Source organism: Pinus tabuliformis, chromosome 8 (genome assembly GCF_031772625.1).
Source record: "Pinus tabuliformis cultivar Carrire ecotype Pingquan chromosome 8, CPIR1, whole genome shotgun sequence".
NCBI lineage: Eukaryota > Viridiplantae > Streptophyta > Pinopsida > Pinales > Pinaceae > Pinus > Pinus tabuliformis.
The window spans coordinates 1,550,344,281-1,550,350,719 of record NC_142294.1 but is presented as its reverse complement, the minus strand read 5'-3'; the positions used below and the strand labels follow the sequence as shown (position 1 = coordinate 1,550,350,719).

The 6,439-nt window shown below is 35.7% G+C and overlaps 1 pseudogene; it reads right to left on the bottom strand.

The window, feature by feature from the left end:
• Positions 1-2,221: 2,221 nt before the first annotated feature.
• On the bottom strand, positions 2,222-5,020 carry LOC149241840 (beta-fructofuranosidase, insoluble isoenzyme 1-like; annotated as a pseudogene).
• Between the last annotated feature and the right edge of the window lie 1,419 nt (positions 5,021-6,439).

Here is a 6,439-nt window from a genome sequence, read left to right as displayed (position 1 = left end):
GATCACCCAGTCAAGGCATCAATTACACCTTTATCCATTTGGTATGGTGATTATGACCTGTATGTGGGCCTAGTTGCCACCTAAAGGTTTTCTCCTCATAATGATACTTTCTATTATGATATCCTAAATCTAAATGTGATCTAAGTTGACATGCAAACAACAAAAAGGAGCATCTTATTGCTAAAAACTAACTCTTCTAACTTGTCTTGATCAGGGTATGTTAGACCAAGGTGATTCTAATATTAGGATGAATCGGCAAATCACAGCAATATTTCATATGATTTACAATAATCGAAACACACTTTCACATGTTTATCCAAATAAATAGTTACCCGAATCACATAATCACATACTTAGATACAAATATTGATGAATTAATTCAATGTTAAGATGAGATATTATATCATAAAAATATCTATCATGATACAACAACAATTAGAGAAAAGACAAGCATGCATAGTAAGTTGTTAAATAGTTATCAACAATGACACATACAAGTCTACTTGAATTCATAATTCCATTATGATTTCAATCTGATCAACCATGAAAACACATCTTCTCATTGATTTTAAATAAACATGAAATTATATGAATGAAACATAAGTGCCAAAATAATATAATAAACACTTATCTAGAACAAAAGATAGATCATAATTGAATGAAATGAAACTTTGACAACAATGTAAAAAATTGAAGATCTTGTTATGAGCTTCACAGTGAAAAAAATATTTGAAGAAAGTTCATGAAAACATGATTTTTTTCAATACCTATTGTCTCTTGCCTTTTTTGGTCCAAACAAGTTACTAATTTCCTCCAAGAAATACTCTACAACAATGAAAAATTTCCTCCCTTTGGAAGTTGAACTTCGCCCTTTCATTCTCAGGTCTCTCTTGAACAATAATACCAATTTATAGAAAATATTAGCTTATTTAATGGTAGTTCAAAAAATAATTGAAAATTGGAAATGAATATTCATTTACTCATTTCTTAGGAGCTAAAGGATCAAATCCTTAAGTATAAACTTCCAATCCACCACGAGTCATCAACTTGCAACTACTTTCAAAACATAAAAGGGTTTGTTTTCTTTTCTACTCTTTAGAATTCAAAATATTTGCGAAAATATCAAATAAATTAAAATCATATTAAAAATTGTAATCTATTATTAAAATTAATATCAAAAAATCATTTAAATCTAATTATTCAAAGAAAAACCTTTTTTTTGTAAATTAGAAACGAATTTCTAAAGCTACGCAAAAATTGTTTTATGTTGTTTAATAACTCATTTTATTGTTGCATTTCTAATAACAAATAACCTCTGGATTGTATTAATTTTTTTTTGCTGCATGGATTAAATAGAACAAATTGTTTGGCATTCAATTTTATTCCAAAAAACAAACACAACGATATTTGTTTTATATAATTTCATAACCTTTTGTTTACTCAATATTTTAGGAATTTAAAATGTATATTTAACCAAATAATTATTTCCATATTATTCTCCTCGACCTTATTTTTCCAACCAGCCCTCTTCGTCCTAATTTGGTATCATGTAGCTCAAGATATGGCCACTGCAAGTCGAGATTCAGCAACTCATGAATCAAATTCATGAGTGATTTTCATCCATTAATTTAAAACTAAAATCGTTTATCCGAGATTCATGGGGAAAAGTGACTTTCAAGTGTTTATATAATTTTGTGATTTCACCACGGTTTTTTTTTAAATAAAAAGGACTAAAATCATTTATCCAGCATTCATGGGAAAAGTGACTTTCAAGTGTTTATATCATTTTGTGATTCACCATAGCTTTTTTTAAATAAAAAGGAGGCTATAGTGGAGATGTATGTGATTAATGTTTTGACTTTTGCATGAAATGAGGTAATAATATAACTAGAAATTGTCCCAAAAGGTATAAAGAGAGGCTGATAGGATTATTAAATTGGAAATGTTGAATTTTTGTAGAAGAGTTAATTGGTTTGTGGAAAACCTTGTTTTCTTGGACTGGATCATTGTGCAATTACCCCGCATGATTCACTAAGGTACCATATGTTGTCTTATGTCTTATCAAGGTCGCTCACTAAAGACGATCTGCAAGCATTAACACAATTTGACAGATTAATGTGCTTTTCCTTTTCTTTTTCTTGGAATGTTCAAATTAATAAGTTATAGTGTTCATGAATTTATACCTGCTCTGGTCACTGCAAATTAATATCTTCAATTCGTTTCAATAGTGAACGATCTGAAAAAACACAACAATGCGTTCATTCAAGTCCTTGGAAGCCAAAACAAGCAACCCAAATGGCCCAACAATAGTCCTCTCAACTGAGCACAGATTTTGAGCTGTCAAATTCACTCCCATCTCCTCTTCGAACTCTGTGATTTCAAGCCTTGGGAGATCAAAGGAGACCTCCACTTCAACCTAATAACAAACACAAATTCACTGAATAAGTTAATAAAATGAAACCACAGCCATAGAAAAAGGAAATAATTTCTTAAAATCTATTTAGTCATGAAAGAGATCTTTGCTTCAACTAAGGTCATAGATGGCCTGTCCGATTTCCCTCCTATAAGAATCTTAAAAACCAGCAAAAGAACTACTAACTCGATACCTAAAATCAATATTGGGACAATTAATTAGCCTAAACATTAAAACAAACCATTGAGATGTTCTGAGCAAACAATTGTTAGGTAAAATGTACTGAATTAAAAGAAATTTATTGGTGTAGTAAGTACCTGCACTACATTTATGCCTGCAATTTCAACAACGGATCCACTGCTGAGGTCAATGTTTTGTCTGAAAGTTTTGTTTCGACGAAGGGATTCTACTTTGGAAACTGGCCACTGCAAAAGTTGTGTTCTAGTGATGTTGTCTAGCCAGATGATTCTTGGAATGGCCTTAACAAAACACAAACACATGCATCAAGAAGTAGAAGAAATAAAAAATGTAAACAACATATAAGACTAATAGGTGTGACCAGACTGGCTTTACCTGAAGACCAGACCAGCCCTTGGTAATATCATCGAAGACGCTATCTGATTCATTCACCCATCCCCACAGAATTTGTTGCTGCTTATATTGATCAAAAAAGGACTTGGAGGCATAGAATTCGCCATAGTCATATCTCAACCCATTTTTATTGTCGCTGCTGGTGTTGTCGGGCACATATCGATCCTGACCAGAAAATTAAGTTCCCACTGTATAATAATCGATCATCTTATCACCCAGACTCGCCTTCAAAACATGTTTGAGAGAGGGCCCAATTGTGGAAGTGTTTAGCCCTTTGGTCTCAAAAAGAGGAACAGGGTAAAAATTAGGACACTCCCACATTCTTGTCAAGTTCGACGAATGTAAAGGATGCTTGGCCTTCACCCAATTGATAAAATCCTCGCTTTCGTATAACAGAGCCACCCTGCTGTGATTACTCTTATTTCCAACAACAATCCTCCATTTTCCATCCGTGTCTAGCCATCCAGTGGTGGGATCCCTAAAGAAAGTCCCATTAATTCCATCGCTTGGAATCAGAATAGGATTCTGAGGTATCTTCACCCATTCCCTTAAAAGAGGATCGAAGATATTCTTAGGAACGGCCACATTTTGCACTTGTTGGGATGAATTGGCCCATCCAGTATAAAGAATTATAGGCTTGTCTCTAGGCAGTAACATCACCGAACCATACCAACAGCCCTTTATATCATACCATTCGCTTGGAACAATGGTAGGATCCAGTGAATGCCAGTTAATGAGATCCTCAGAAACAACATGCCCCCAAACAATATTTCCCCACACCGCTCGTTGAGGATCATACTGGTAGAAGAGATGGTAAAACCCTTTGCAAAACATGGGCACTGCAAAACAAAACCAGTTCGATTTCATCATAGAAAATTTTAAATCTGAGAACTATTGAATGAATGAATTGAAGAGGAAGGAAAAGGTCACCATTTGGGTCTGTTGGAGGTTTGCGACATAGTCATGCAGGCAAACACAAACATAACAAAACAGAGTTAGTAGATCGACAATAATGTCAAATACAGGGTTGCTATGAAAAATCTGGAATAATATGGAGTGTACACACCATTCATCCAATTCTTTCGAGGCTGAAAATGGTAGGCCATGCGATACCGGATTTGAACATTTGTTCTGATTGTGTTGATAATACGTTCCAGATGAGAAACCCACAATAACAAAACAGAGCCCTGCCAGGGCTATGAGATAGATCAGAACGCCTCTAACCCATGACCCCATTCTGTGACCAAAACCGAATACACCAAATGCTATACGTTCACATGCTCTTTTATTTTATAGCACCGGCCATTAGATTTGCAATCGAGTGAAGGATGACCGTTACTAATCAGTGCTTGCCAAAAGCTAGGGAAGAAGAACAAGTGTTTGCCAAAAGCCAGGGAAGAAAAACAGCAACAGCAACTGGCAGGGAAAAATAAGTAAAAATATCTTCAAGAGTGACATAAAAGAATGGGAAAAAGTAGTAAGGCAACTCAACTGATATTTGGAAAAAACAATCGCATTTCAAATCAAAGGTTCAAAGTGTCTCACCTGATCCAACGGAGAAGGGTAAAAGTGTTGACAATTGTTGATGCATAGGGAAGGCCTATCTAGCCATCCAGTGGTGGGATCCCTAAAGAAAGTCCCATTAATTCCATCACTTGGAATCAGAATAGGATTCTGAGGTATCTTCACCCATTCCCTCAAAAGAGGATCGGAGATATTCTTAGGAACGGCCACGTTTTGCACTTGTTGGGATGAATTGGCCCATCCAGTATAAAGAATTACAGGCTTGTCTCCGGGCAGTAACGTCGCCGAACCGGACCAGCAGCCCTTTATATCATACCATTCGCTTGGAACAATGGTAGGATCCAGTGAATGCCAGTTGATGAGATCCTCATAAACAACATGCCCCCAAACAATATTTCCCCACACTGCTTGTTGAGGATCATACTGGTAGAAGAGATGGTAAAACCCTTTATAGAACATGGGCACTACAAAATGAACCCAGTTCGATTTCATCACAGAAAATTTTAAATATGAGAACTATAGAATGAATGAATTGAAGAGGAAGGAAAAGGGCACCATTTGGGTCTATAGGAGGTTTGCGACATAGTCATGCAAGCAAACACAAACATAACAAAACAGAGTTAGTAGATCGGAAGTAATGTCACATACAGGGTTGTTATGAAAAATCTGGAATAATATGGAGTGTACACACCATTCATCCAATTCTTTCGAGGCTGAAAATGGTAGGCCGTGCGATATCAGATTTGAACATTTGTTCTGGTTGTGTTGACAGTACTTTCTAGATGAGAAACCCACAATAACAAAACAGAACCTTGCCAAAGCTATGAGATAGATCAGAACACCTCTAACCCACGACCCCATTCTGTGACCAGAATCGAATACACCAAATGCTATACGTTCACATGCTCTTTTATTTTATAGCACCGGCCATTAGATTTGAAATCGAGTGAAGGATGCCTGTTACTGATCAGTGCTTGCCAAAAGCCAGGGAAGAAGAACAAGTGCTTGCCAAAAGCCAGGGAAGAAAAACAGCAACAACAACTAGCAGGGAAAAAGCAATAAAAATAATTTCAAGAGTGACATAAAAGAATGGGAAAAAGTAGTAAGGCAACTCAATTGATATCTGGAAAAAGCAGCCACATTTCAAATCAAAGGTTCAAAGTGCCTCACCTGATCCAACGAGGAGGGTAAAAGTGTTGACAATTGTTGATGCATAGGGAAGGCCAATCAGCCTAAATATGGTAATTGGTAGCTTAGGAAATAAAATATATGACATATTCAAACCCTAGCAAAAAGATATATCATGATTTGAACTTTATTCCCTATGCCTTCATTCCATAGCCCCATTTCCAATATTTGGTGGAAACGAAAAACTAGCACTCGCAAGAAACAAAAGGTGTGAACAGGAAAATTCTAGACGTGGAACGTAAAAAAATTTATGTTAGCGTCTCCCATCAATTATGCCCATCACCATTGTTTGTAATTTAATCCCACCATTGTTTCAAGACTTGATGGAATATGATGGAAGGGACAAGGAAATTCCTATCCCAAGACATACAAATTCACATTTGCACCTCTCTTCATTTCGCCAAGATGAAATGAAGGTTAACGAAATAAAACCTTACATGAAACAAGTGGTGGGATCCACCTGTTGATGTGACATCAGTGCTGAGATGGTGTCCTTATAATTTTTCCATGTGGCAGTGATTTGGTTATGCTAAGTCAAAAATTACACATCAATGTGCCAAGTGGACTACCACCACATCATCATGCTACTTGATCAAAATCTGAAAAACACAAACATTTGGAAGGAAAATGTTATCCTTTGATCTTAGAGTCAAAATAAGGATAATTTTATATCACTGGAAAGGTATCGTCAAGAGAATATGATAAAAATATCAAAAATTAAAA